The 14,890-nt window shown below is 46.2% G+C and overlaps 1 protein-coding gene across 1 annotated transcript in view; it reads right to left on the reverse strand.

Annotated features, from left to right (window-relative positions):
* Positions 1 to 14,890, reverse strand: part of LOC140723645 (NACHT, LRR and PYD domains-containing protein 3-like) — a 90,404-nt gene that overhangs the window by 54,882 nt on the left and 20,632 nt on the right. Inside the window, exon 2 of the mRNA XM_073038218.1 lies at positions 1,985 to 2,153. The gene's annotated coding sequence lies outside the window, so the exon portion shown is untranslated. The remainder of the gene's footprint in view (positions 1 to 1,984; positions 2,154 to 14,890) is intronic.

Here is a 14,890-nt window from a genome sequence, read left to right on the forward strand (position 1 = left end):
GTGTTTTCATGTATGTTTTGAATGACTATTAAACTTGAACATAAATTGGACAATGATTGTATCATAAACAAATAAAAAAGAATGAATATAGATGTTTCCAGTCAATAACAGACTTGTAAATGTTGCATTTTGTCCCTAATGCAGACAGGGAGCAACCATACTCCAAGCATCTGACCACACAACACCCACTGAAACAGCCTGCTGGCCTAAGGTGCGTCTGTTTTCTCTGTTGTTTAAACCCAGACACCTCAAACAAAAGGCAGCCACTGGGTCCCTCCAGCCCACCGTGTCAGATAGTAAGATCGTGACTTGCTGTCAAAATCACCCCGACTCCGCACTTGCAGGCAACACTTTATCGGTGTCCACTGAAAATATGCTGAAGCCTTCTCCATCCTAGCTCATTCAGAGGAGATAAACCCCCTGAACTCCCACTTCAATCCGTCGCCTTTACAGCTCCGCCAACTCCTTGTTAAGGAAACTCCTTAATGATGAAGCCCATATCCCCATTGGTTGGTATGCTAAATTGGTATTTGGTGTCACCAATGAGAGACAAGTAAATCTCACGTCAGTTCACGAGAGATACCGGGCACGCGCAGCATGCTTAAATCTTCTCAACGTCAGCCCGAGGGTGACGGATTTCCGCGAGAGGGCGCGCGTGGGGCATTGGGCGGGGCGGTGAGCTGGTGCGTGCGGTAGATGGGGAGACTGTACCGCGCTGACCAGCTCACCGATTGTGTCTCGCTCAATCCGCAACCTGCTGGGATACAACATTAACACACAAATCTCGATGTATATACTTAATCAATGTATGGTTTCTTTTCACTTGCATAATATAATTATTATGCAGAACTTATATTGGCTTACACGAATTAAACTGTCAGAACTTTTCTAATCAACACACCAAATGCATAAGTGGACCACTCTGCCCTCCGAACCTGCTGCTGATCTGATTTAAACTTTCGTTACGCATTCTCCCATGTTCATTTCGATAACACTTCAACCCCACTCTTTATAAGCAAACAGAGCTTTGAATGGAATCAAAGGCTTTAATTTCTCTGGGCAGTGAGTAGAAAGAGTTCCTAACTCCCGCGATCAATACTGGCAAAAGAACAGGAGGGTGAGAGGGTGAGTGAGGAGGGGGAAGGGAAACTGTTGCTGCTTTTCACTACACGATGCCCTCTCCACAGCCAATCTTTCCACAGTCTCTCTGAACATTGCATCTACCTTTATATCAACTCCTCCATCATCTGACCCAACACGCTGCTTCCCATCCCGAAATGACTGAGTTTAAACCGACTCCGGCAGCTCTAGTAGTCCTGGCTGCAAGGACATTCGTTCATCTCAAGTACAGGTATAACCCATGGCTTTGGTACAGGGTCAAATGGGAACATTGCCAAACCTATTTCTGCTTAATCACAGATTCATAGGTTCTGACAATTTATTGGTTGAAAAACACGATGGCGACAGGGTATGTAAATTTAAATTATTCGTTGGCATTTGCTAGTTAGGACTGAATGAAATGTGCTGGGACATTTGGCTTCAAGAGGATTTGCTCTTAGCAGAGGCTTGCACGACGATATAATCGAGGGCAAGTATATCATTGCAGCTTGCAATAGACAGAGGGGTCAATGACATGTTGCTGTAGTTCATGGTAATTCCACATTTCTACAATCACTACAGCAGGAAACAACTGTAGCGTCTTCTGAAGGGAAAAAAATTCTCAACGCATTTTGAGATTATTATGACGTAACACAGACAAGCAAGGAAACATCAGGAGTGACAAGTTTGAAATGAGCTAACAATATGAGGGATGTGCGTGGCTTCACAGAGCTGATGCTGACAGCACATTAGCAGATCTGGAATGATTGCAACTGGCATAACTGGCACTTCTGGGTTTATTTAGTCCCACTCCAGTTATTTCCTACCTTCCTTGGTACAGAAATGTAATGTCTAAAGGACTAGTATTTGGGTAAATGAGACTCACCAAACTTTCTCCTGGCTGTATCAATGCAATCTCCGAGTCAGAATGGTTCTCTCCAGTCGGTGCTCTCAATCCTCGGGCTGGTTCACTTGCTGCTGTTCCCTCGTTTTCAGCTGTGGTTTGCTTCCAGTTGTGGGCGTTTCTTCCAATAAACCTCTCACCGCAGGTCTAACTTTAACCAGAGAGATAATGAAGTATGTTACTAAAACAAACGAGAACAAAGCATTAACCTGAAATTTAAATCTTGAACGCTGTGTCATAATCCGAGTGAAGAAATCTGTAACTGCCCCTCACTCTTTACCAAGCCTGACACAAAAGAACAGACACAAAATTCTGGAGGAACTCATCAGGCCAGGCAACATCCGTATGTCGACGCTACTCTCTTCCATAGATGCTGCCCGGCCTGCTCGGTTAGTCCAGCAGTTTGTGTGTGTTGCTTGGATTTCCAGCATCTGAAGATTTTCTGTTGTTTGTGATGGGATACAAGGAAGTCATCATTCAGTCATGGTATAAAATACAAGTCATAATATATAGGAGTAGAATTATGTGATTAAGTCATTCTAGAATGCTCCGTAATCAATCAAGGGGGATTATTTTCCAACACCGTATTCTTCCTTCCTGCTATAATTCTCAACCTATTTAGCAATCCATAACATGAATATACCCAATGATCGCCTCCACCGCCCTTAGTGGTAACAAATTCCACAGATCAAACAACCTTTGGCTGAAGTAATTGCTTTCATCTCAGTTTTAAAGTAAAGCTTCTTTATTCTGAGGCAGCAACCTTAGTTCCCAGATTCTCCGTCTAATCCAGACACCCTCTCCATTTCCACTATATCCAGGCTTGTTGTTATTCAGTTGATGTAAATTATCACTCCCGCCCTAACTTCACCCCCACCCCCACAAACCCTAGATTTTGAGGGAGGGGGTTGATTTACTTTTTAGCTGGTTTGGCACACCATTGTGGCCGAAGGGCCTGTTCCTGAGATGTACTGTTCCATGTTTTGTTCTACCTTCAGCATCTTGAGTTTCTGTTTGACTCCCACTGGCAGACAGACAGGTGAGAGTGAGGGGGGATTTCCAAATGTGAATTGAATTCTGAAACCCCGGTCTATGTCTACTGGTGCAAACACAAAACAGTGTATTTAATCACAACCTTTCCCTGTGAGGGATGGAATGGGAACTCATTCTCTGCTTTGCTTCCAAAGGAACTTCAGAACCAAACATCTGAGCACAGAACAGAAATACTCGATCAACATCTCATAAACCCGGACAACTTAATCCCCTGATTCATTTTATCTGGGTCAAAACATGTGTGGTATCCCAGGATCCAACCTCAGAGGGTCACAGCCCGCACATCTTTTCCACATCTCATACTAGGTATTCCCAATCTCACACTGAGAGATTCACGCTACTAATATCCAGCCACCGGAGACGTCTGTTTCATTGCGGAAGGAGGAACATCCAGCCGCATCTGTAAAAGCACCAACGTAAACCGAAGCAGTTTTAATGGAGAATGTGTGGAGCAGGTTAAGACCTACAAGTATCTGGGAGTACAGTTAGACGAGAAGCTAGACTGGACTGCCAACACAGATGCCTTGTGCAGGAAGGCACAGAGTCGACTGTACTTCCTTAGAAGGTTGGCGTCATTCAATGTCTGTAGTGAGATGCTGAAGATGTTCTATAGGTCAGTTGTGGAGAGCGCCCTCTTCTTTGTGGTGGCGTGTTGGGGAGGCAGCATTAAGAAGAGGGACGCCTCACGTCTTAATAAGCTGGTAAGGAAGGCGGGCTCTGTCGTGGGCAAAGTACTGGAGAGTATAACATCGGTAGCTGAGCGAAGGGCGCTGAGTAGGCTACGGTCAATTATGGAAAACCCTGAACATCCTCTACATAGCACCATCCAGAGACAGAGAAGCAGTTTCAGCGACAGGTTGCTATCGATGCAATGCTCCTCAGACAGGATGAAGAGGTCAATACTCCCCAATGCCATTCGGCTTTACAATTCAACCGCCAGGAGTAAGATATGTTAAAGTGCCGGGGTTGATTGTATTTAATGTATTTAAGTAAACTACTTAAGAACTTTTTAAAAGCTATTATTAATGCTTTTTGAGAGAGTGATTTAGATGCATATCATATTTTTTACTGAGTTAAGTATTGTATGTAATTAGTTTTGCTACAACAAGTGTATGGGACATTGGAAAAAATGTTGAATTTCCCCATGGGGATGAATAAAGTATCTATCTATCTATCAAACAATGCCATTTCCATATTCCTGGAGCTCCCATTCCAAGATTGTATCTCAAACACCAACTCTCCCAAGGCTCTTTGCTGCCGGTAATATGCGCCAGTGTCTCAGTTAATCCCAGTTCAAAATCTTACGCTCCCACACCAACGAGTGACAGAACTGAAGCCTGATGATCCGTTGTCTGGACGGGGTCAGCGGAAGAGTTGCCTCCACAGTTACATTGAGCACATTTGTTCATTATTTTATTGTTGAGTGCGGTGTAGCCCATGTCTATGTGCCGGCACTTTCCCCGTCGTGTAGCAGGAACAAAATGTTCTAAATATTAAATTGGAAATATAGCACTGGAAACTCAGTACAAGAGATTTTTTTTTTTGGTTTCTTTTCTTGCAGAAACGATGACTAACTGCAAGATGTTTGACACCCAGAACAGAATTGCATAAATACGATCCCTACAATCTTCTTCATTCCATCCCGGACAGTAACTGCTGAAAACATCCTCGTATCTGAGGTCACTCTCTCTCTCCGCTGAGAGTCAGCAACCAGAGAGCGATAAACATGTTCAACACTCTCTGCAGCTCTGGTGAGCTGTTGCCCTGGTGACGGAGGAAGTGGCTCGCAAAGATAACCGAGCGGGGAAACAACAAACTCAGTGTGACACGTTCTCGGTTTCATTGTGACAAAGATGAACGGAACATTCAGCCATTTTGTAATGGGGATACTAAAATTCCAGTGGTTGTATTCACCCTTTCTGGATGCATTCAGTAAATTTCATGGTAGTTCCAGCTCTACAGAGCTCTCAGCAGTGCAGACGCTGGTCCAAAAATAAAATCACATTGTTGGATTCGACCTGTCGATTGTGTGTAGAAGTTTCAATTCAGATTCACAGAGCCCTTAGAGCACAGACACAGGACGGTTAGCCCATCCAGTCCGTGTCATGGTCAGTGTGGTCCTATCTCCCTGCACCCAGATCATAGCCCTCTATACCTCCCTCATTGATATACCCACACAAACATCTCTCAAATTCTACAATCGAGCCTCCATCTCTTACTTCTGCTGGGAGCTGGTTCCGCATTCGCACCACCCTCTGAGTGAAGTAGTTTCCCCTCAGATTCCTCATAAATGTGTCACTTTTTGCCCTAAATCCATGATCTTACCCAACCTGAGGGGAAAATTCCTACCTTTATTCACCCTATTTATACCATCATAGATCTCTATATCTCAAGCGGGGGTTCCCAACCTGGGGTCCATGGACCCCTGCTTTAATTGTAGGGGCAAATGACATAAAAAAGTTGGAACGCTACATATACCCCATCATTTCTCTGTATTCCAGGTAATCAAGTTCCAACCTGTTCAACCTAACACTATAATTACTTTCTGAAACACCAACAATGTCCGTGTAATTTTCCGTGCTCTCTTTCACGCTTATCGATATCTTTCTTCCCAGCAGCTGACCGGAACTGCACACAATTCTGCATATTTGGAAATCACGGTGTCTTTTACAACTTTAGCATTAATATCCCAACCCCTCTTCTAAATAACCTGCGTTATAAAGGTCAAGATGCCCAAAACTCTCTTTACGACTCTGGTGCTACCTTAAAGGAATTGTGGATCTGTAACATCCACGCCAGGACAATTAGGCTCCAAACAGTCATTTTCCCCAAGTAGTGAGCCTGATACACCTATACTCATAACCCACCCTCCACACTCTAACCACTACTAGTTTCCTGACATTTCTAGGCACTTCTGTGCCTAAAGTAACTTTATGGACAGACAATCAATATCAGTCTCCATATCTTCAGATTCTCCTGTGGCTAACATCACTTTAGGGACATACAATCAAAATCAGTCTCCGTATGCCCAGATTCTCCTGTGCCTGACGTCACTTTATGGACAGGCAATTATTGGCAGTCTCCGTATGTCCAGACACTCCTGTTCCTAACGTCACTTTAGGGACTTGCAATCAATGATTTAAGCTATCATATTTTATGTATTGTGTGTTGTTTATTATTGTGGTCTCTGTCATTTTGTTGTTTTTTTTTTCTCTGTGTCCTGCTTCGAACACAGAGTAACAATTATTTTGTTCTGCTATACTGGAATGACATTACGCAAGCTTGAATCCTGAACCCTTGGAAAAATAATATGACCAACCACATTATCTATACTCCCTCTTGGTTTTATAAACTCCTACAATGTCAACTCCATTCTCCTCTGGAATGAGGATCCAGCTAGGCCAACCTCTTCCTATGACTGGGCCCTCTAGTCCAGGCAGTATCTTCAGCAATCTCGTCTGCACCATCTCCAGACTGATAATATCTGTACTACAGTAGGGTGAACACAACTGTACATAATACTCTGTGTATCCGCACCAAAAAATTATATAACTACAATATAATGCCCATAATCCAGAACTCAGTACCCTAGCTGATGGCCAGCATTATTAAAGCCCTTTTGTTCACCCTCTATACTTGACGTCCACTTTCAGTGACTGTACTCTTTTCACCCCAGGTCGTTCTGTTCCACAACACCCGATGCCCTCCCGTTCATTATACCAGTCCTACCTAGTTGACTGTCCAAAATGCATCAGCTCTCACTTGTCCAAGTTAAAAACGATTTGCCATTCCTCAGCCGATCTCAAAAACTGACCAAGATGTCTTTGAAATTCAATGTCATCTGTTGCCATAACATCCAGTCTCCCGAATTTAGTCTCCCTGTATGCACATGACTGTGTCGCCACCCACGGCTCTAATCTGCTAATGAAATTTGTCGACGACACCACATAGATTGGCCTCCTCTCAAGCAATAACGAGGTGGCCTACAGGGAAGAGGTCATCTCTCTGACACAGTGGTGGCAAAGTAACAACCTTCCTCTCAATGTCGCAAAAATAAAGGAGCTGGTTGTGGATTACAGGAGGAATGGAGACGGGTAAACCCCTATTGATATTAGTCGATCTGGGGCTGAGATAGTGAACAGCTTTAAGTTCTTCGGCATCCCCATCACCAAGGATCTCACACTGTCTGTTCACATCAGCTGTGCGGTGAAAAAGGCGCAGAAGCGCCTCAGACGGTTGAGGAAGTTCGGTATCGAATAACATAGAACATAGAATAACACAGCACATTACAGGCCCTTCGGCCCACAATAATGTGACAACCATCAAACCCTGCCTCCCACATAACCCCCCACCTTAAATTCCTCCGTATACCTTAGTTGTCTCTTAAACTTAACTGGTATATCTGCCTCCACCACTGACTCAGGCAGTGCATTCCACGCACCAACCACTCTCTGGGTAAAATACCTTCCTCTAATATCCCCCTTGAACTTCCCTCCCCTTACCTTAAAGCCATGTCCTCTTGTACTGAGCAGTGGTGCCCTGGGGAAGAGGCGCCGGCTCTCCACTGTGTCTATTCCTCTTAATATCTTGTACACCTCTATCATGACTCCTGTCATCCTCCTACTCTCCAAAGAGTAAAGCCCTAGCTTCCTTAATATCTGATTATACTCCATACTCTCTAAACCAGGCAGCATTCTGGTAAATCTCCTCTGTACCCTTTCCAATGCTTCCACATCCTTCCTATAGTGAGGCGACCAGAACTGGACACAGTACTCCAAGTGCGGCCAAACCAGAGTTTTATAGAGCTGCATCATTACGTTACGACTCTTAAACTCTATCCTTCGTCTTATGAAAGCTAGCACCCCATAAGCTTTCTTAACTACCCTATCTGCCTGTGAGGCAACTTTCAGGGATCTCTGGACATGTACCCCCAGATCCCTCTGCTCCTCCACACTACCAAGTATCTTGCCATTTACTTTCAACTCTGCCTTGGAGTTTGTCCTTCCAAAGTGTACCATCTCACACATTTCCGGGTTGAACTCCATCTGTCACTTCTCAGCCTACTTCTGCATCCTATTAATATCTCTCTGCAATCGTCGACAATCCTCTACACTATCTACAACACCACCAACCTTTGTGTCGTCTGCAAACTTGCCAACCCACCCTTCTACCCCACATGAAGGTCATTAATAAAAATCACGAAACGTACAGGTCGCAGAACCGATCCTAGTGGGACACTACTAGTCACAACCCTCCAATCTGAATGTACCCCCTCCACCACGACCCTCTGCCTTCTGCAGGCAAGCCAATTCTGAGTCCACCTGGCCAAACTTCCCTGGATCCCATGCCTTCTGTTTATCTGAATAAGCCTACCGTTTGAACTTGTCAAATGCCTTACTAGAATCTATGTAGATCACATCCACTGCACTACCCTCATCTATATGCCAAAACCCCTAATTCCGAAGAAGTTTTTTTATGGGGGCACAACTGAGAGCATCCTGACTGGCTGTATCACTGCCTGGTATGGGAACTGTACATCCCTCAATCGCAGGACTCTGTAGACAGTGGTACGGACTGTCCAGCGTATCTGTAGTTGTGAACTTCCCATGATTCGGGACCTTTACAAGGACAGGTGTGTAAAGAGGGCCCGAAAGATCATTGGGGGCCAGAGAAACCCCAACCACAATCTATTTCAGCTGCTACCTTCCGAAAAAAAAGTACCGCAGAATAAAATCCAGGACCAACGGGCTCCGGAACAGCTCCTTCCACCAGGCCATCAGACTAATTAACTCACGTTGCTCTGTGGTAATCTATATTATATGGAATGTTCAATTTATTTTAAACTGTTACAGTTGTTACCATCCGGGAAACGGTACCGCAGCATAAAAGCCAGGACCAACAGGCTCCGGAACAGCTTCTTCCACCAGGCCATCAGACTAGTTAACTCACGCTCAATTGAGTGTACTCTATATTATATGGACTGTTCAATATATTATAAATTATTATAAATTACTTTCATTGCACATTTTGACCGAGACGTAACGTAAAAATTTTTATTGCACATGTATGTGAAGGATTTAAGAAATCAATTCAGCTTAATTCAATTCAAACTTGCTCATCGTGCCATGTACATTCATATACAAATCAATGGCATGAATTAATTACAGAGGTCTCGACACTGACACACACATCCCACATATCACAGGGCTCAATTCGCTAAAACCATCTTTAATCATCTCCCTGTTTCTTGTTCTCGAGCCCGGTGTGAATCCACCTCGCCATCTCCCCGTGAATCCCACGTGACCGAACCTTCCCAATCAGCTGACATGTGGGATCTTGTTACAGACCTTACCAAAGTTCAGATGAACAACATCACTGCCCAACTTCACCTAACTCCCTAGTTAACTCTTAAATAATCTCCAAAATACTTGACTGATATGATGTCCTATTAGGCATTGTAGACGGTGATTTCCCCATAACCAATGCCCAACCGCCCGGGATTTCAGCTTCACTGCAGACTGAGGAAATTCTGATCCCAACTGTCGAATTACCAACCTGGACTGAAGCCCGTATACTGCCAGTTCCATATCCTCAGAGTCACCAGCCCAATATTATCACCCATACAAAGACGCTTTGATGCCGGCAATTTGCCGTGGTGTTCCTGCCATTTCCGATTCACAAACTAAGGTGGAATTGGAACCGAATGACCCTCTGCCGGGGCCGGTGCTCAGGCTGGTTCCCCGGTCTGTATAAAGGATGCGGATACACTTCAGCCTGACCCCAGCAGCTAAACCGAGCACATTTGATCACAATCTTCCTGCTGTGTGGGATCTTGTCCAGCACAGCTGGCTGCCATGTTTCCTGCAGTGTAGCAGGAACAAAATGTAAAATTATAAAGTAGAAAATTATGGGAACTCGGTACATCAGACTACATCTCTGAAAGGACAAATGGTGAAAGAACCAGTTCCAGAACTGTCCAAGATGCTGCCGATCTGCTGAGAAACCCAGATAAACGAACAAGACTTAATTCTCGCATTAATAGTGCAGATATCGGGAAACACTGTCAGCATTTCGGCAAGTCGTAGCAATGGAAAGAAGATGGAAATAAACTTCCCAGTCCCCCGAGAGGACGTCAGAGATCTGGATCTCACTGACCGTCTGAACGGGGGAAAGAGGGAACTACTCATACACGTGGAGGAGTCTCCCAAGGGTGCGATTGCTCTGTTTAACCCTCTGTCTGCAAGAACACAACAGGCCTAATGGTCGCTTCCAGTGTGCTGGAAATATGTAAAACAATTATCGACCCCAGGCGTCGATCCAGGTGAAGTTTGGATCCGATACTGGGCCGGGTGATGGAGGTAAAGTTCCCCAGGTACGTCTTAATGGATGGGTTCAGTCTCGGCATCACCACCTCAACCCGCTCCTGGGACCAGAACACCAGGGACTGAGCGGATGCTCATCTCAGGCGGTTCGGTGTGAAGGTCCCATAACCCGGACCGACCACGACAGGTTGTGTCCAGGAAGCGGGACGAGGCCGCCAGTTCAGGGAAGTTGACTGGACTCTCTGCCCAACATCAGGTTCCCCTCCCCCGGAATCGGCTAAAGTACATACCGATGGGAATTTGTCGGTCGCGTTCACCCGTAGTGAACGGCCTCCATACTGACCGATGAGAACTGGATCAATTTGTCCCGCAGACAGCGATCGGTCCACCGGTTTCCCGGCGACGATCCGCTTCAGCAGAGAACGGAACGAAAACCACCGCCCACTGTGAGAGCGGGGGCAGGGCCTCGGAAGCGAAAAGCGCAGATGCTGCTGATCTGCGTTTGAAATGGGAACGAGAAGTGGATCAGGTGATGGGTGGAGGGTCTCCCGTCCGAACCGCTGAATCCGCTCCTCGCCCCTCTCACACTGCCCGACCTACCTGCCGCATTTTACACATTATTTCATATTTACACCAGCTACATTGTCAATTTTACCCTCTGTATCTTCCCCGTCCCCATCTCTCCACCTCCCGGTTCTCAGAGTTACGGGTTCGATTCCCATTCCTGTCCGACACATAATTCCCACCCGAAGAGGAAATGAACAAGATTCATTGAAACGACTTCTATGTTTATAAACACTAATTTCTATTCACATTCCTCCGGCCTCACTGGACAGGAACACTGAAATATTAAGTAAGAAACAGCAGGCGGTGGCCATTCAGCCCCTCCAACCATCAACAAGATGGCGGCTGCTTTCCCATCTCAGCTACATGTTTCTCCCCGATCCTCATTTCCTCGATCCCTTCGGTCCCCACACATCTGCCGGCCTCTGTTTTATGAGAAGACCATCCCTGAGACTTCATCGTCCTCCAGGAATCAGTCTGGTCAATCTCTATAACAAATACTCTCGAACCGCTTCGATAATCCTCCATGGAATTAAATATCTTCTGTAGCCCGGTGTTGCCCCAACCACTCACCTCCCACCCCGTCACTATTTCCACCTTCTCACCTCCCCCTCACCTGGATCCACCTCTCACTCCCGAGCTCTTGCCCCATCCCCACACCTCACCTCTTTTCTCTGACTATTTCCCGTCCACTCTCAGTTCAGAGGGAGGGTCTCAGCCCGAAATGTTGATGGTCCGTTTCCCTCCACAGATGCTGCCCGACCCACTGAGTTCCTCCGGCAGTTTGTTCTTAGTTCTGTATAACCCGTGTTAGTATGAGGAGCTGGATTTTACACCATATTCCAGGTATAATCTCAACAAAGCCAAAATAATTACTTCAAACACGAGAAAGCCTGCAGATGCTGGAAATCCAAAGCAACAGACACAAAATGCCGGGTGAATTCAGCACAACAGGCAGTATCTACGGACAAGAGTAAACAGTCGACATTTTGGACCACCAGCCTTTTTTCATTCCCGAGGAGGAGGGGAAGAGATCTGAATAAAAAGATCGGGGAAGAGACAAAGGCGAGCTGGGAGGTGATAGGTGAAGTCAATTGTTGGGCAGGTCAAGGGCTGGAGAATATAGAACTGGAGTGTTGTCAATAAGAGAAAGGGAAGGAGGGGACCCCGGGGGAAGAGACAGAGGCGAGCTGGGAGGTGATAGGTGAAGTCAAGTGTTGGGCAGGTCAAGGGCTGGAGAATATAGAACTGGAATGTTGTCAATAGGAGAAAGGGAAGGAGGGGACCCAGGGGGAAGAGACAGAGGCGAGCTGGGAGGTGATAGGTGAAGTCAAGTGTTGGGCAGGTCAAGGGCTGGAGAATATAGAATTGGAGCATTGTCAATAGGAGAAAGGGAAGGAGGGGTCCCAGGGGGAAGTAAAGAGCTGGTGAGCAGAAATGGAAGTTCAGAGTGGGGAATAGAGAAGTGGGTGGGGGCATTTGTTTACTGGAACGAGAATTCAATATTCATACAGTCAGGTTGGAGGGTACCCAGATAGAATACATCCTGCTCCTCCACCCTCTGGGTGGTCTCATTCTGGCACAAGAGAAGGCTATCGGTCGAGACCTCTGAATGGGAATCCGAATTAAAATGTCTGACCACTGCGGAGTCCCCCTTGTGGTAGATGATACAGAGATGCTCGACAAAACGGTCTCCCAATTTATGGCGGGTCTCACCAGTGCAAATGTGACCGCATCGGGAGAACCGGACACAATAGATGACCCCAGCAGGTACGCAGGTGAAGTGTTGGCTCACCTGGAAGGACAGTTTTGTGTCAGAATGGAGCTGAGGGAGGGGATGTACAGGTAGGTGTAGCGCTTAGTCCGCTTGCAGGGATAAGTGGCTGGAGGGAGATTAGTGAGGAGGGATGAATGAACAAGGGAATTGTGGAGGGAGTGATCCCTGTTGAAAGAACAGATTGGGGTGGTGTTTAGTTGTAAGATCTCTTTGAAGATGGTGGAAGTTGCAGGGGCTGAAGGCGTGGTAGACAAGGACAAGAGGAACTCCATCACTAGGAGGGCGGTGGGAAGGGGTGTACACGGACGTACTAGAAATGGAGGTGATGCGGGTGAGAACAGCATCCATAGTGGGATCAAGTTCGGCGGATGCAAGAAAACTGAGAAGAATGAAGAATATCTTAAAGATGATAGGTTGGGAAGAGGTATGGTCGAGATTATCATGGGAATCAGGAGGTTTATAATAGAAGTAGATTCACAATCTGTCTCCAGAGATGGAGACAGAGAGAGAGAGAGAGATCATGAAAGGGCACGAAGATGTGAGAGATGGACCAACTTATACCAAATAGCTCTTACAATAAGTTCACTGTACCTTTGACTTCTCTCCCTACCCACTGCACCTCAGTCCCTCACCATTTAAACACACTCAGTGTTTCCGTTTCTCTGACAGAACTCGGTGATCTCCCGTTTCCCACATTGGGCTCCAGCTGACCTGTTGTTCCCACTCACTCCTTTTGCCTCCGTTACCCCGAACTTCTCAATAGCAGGCACAGACCATAGAACAGTACAGCACCGGAACAGGCCATTCGGCCCACAATGTTGTGCCAAACCAATTATATTTGTAATCAACTGTCCAACTAAACTAATTCATCCTGCCTACACAATTCCCACAATCATTCCATTTCCCTCACGTTCACGTGCCCACCTAAATATCTCTTACAAGTTCCCATTATATCGGCCTCTGGCACCATCCTAGGCAGGACCTTCCAGCTACACCACGTTCTGTGGGAAACAAAACTTGTCTCTCACACCTCCGATGAAACAACACGACCTCATTTTAAATGCATGACGTCCGGCATTAGACATTTCAACTCTGGGAGAAAGATATTGTCTATCTACTCTCCCTTTGCCTGTCATAATCTTACAAACGTCCATCAAGTCTCAGCCCAGCCTGCACTGCTCTAGAGAGGCAACCCAAGTTGTGATCCAAGGTTCCTGGGAAATGGACTTGTGTAGAACACTCAATTTAAATTAATTCACCCAGAGAGTGGTGGATATGTGGAATGCTCTGCCCCAGAAGGCAGTGGAGGCCAAGTCTCTGGGTGCTTCCAAGAGAGAGTAAGATAGAGCTCTTATAGATAGCGGGGTCAAGGGATATGAGGAGAGGGCAGGAACGGGGTACTGATTGTGTATGATCAGCCATGATCACACTGAATGGCGGTGCTGGCTCGAAGGGCCGAATGGCCTACTCCTGCACCTACTGTCTATTCTCTATTGAGACGCTGCTGGGCTTTCTTTGCTATGGAGCTGGTGTTGAGGGACCTGGTGAGATTCTCCACCAGGTGAACACCAAGAAATTTGGTGCTCTTACCGATCTCTACCGAGGAGCCGTCGATGTTTAGCGGGGAGTGGTCGCTCTGTGCTCTCCTGAAGTCAACAACCATCTATTTTGTTTTGTTCACATTCAGAGACAGGTTGTTGGCTCTGCACCAGTCCGTTAGCCGCTGCACCTCTACTCTGTATGCTGACTCGTCGTTCTTGCTGATGAGACCCGCCACGGTCCCCATAACATCTTGTCCCCATCGGATCCACCCAGACCTCAGCATTTCATCGAGGTTTCTGTTCCCAGAGTCACCACTCTTCCATTGAGAACAGGCCCAGAGACACCAAATGCCCCAAACGTTTAATTCCCGAATCACTCTTGTGAACCTTGTAAACAGCAACTCTAACGAGCACATTTTCATGTATAACAGACAATTTGGTGGCAGGATAATTCATTGAGAAAACCTTAGCCTGCACCACTCTATAGAAACAACCCAAGTTTTACAATGAAATGATCCACGTTTCCTGGGGAATGGACTTGCGTAGAACACTCAATTTAAATTAATTCCCCTACAGTATAGTGTTTGCACAACCTCTCGTTGCTCATGCCCGACAACCTGTATCCAACCAC

The sequence above is a fragment of the Hemitrygon akajei genome, unplaced genomic scaffold (assembly GCF_048418815.1).
Source record: "Hemitrygon akajei unplaced genomic scaffold, sHemAka1.3 Scf000122, whole genome shotgun sequence".
NCBI lineage: Eukaryota > Metazoa > Chordata > Chondrichthyes > Myliobatiformes > Dasyatidae > Hemitrygon > Hemitrygon akajei.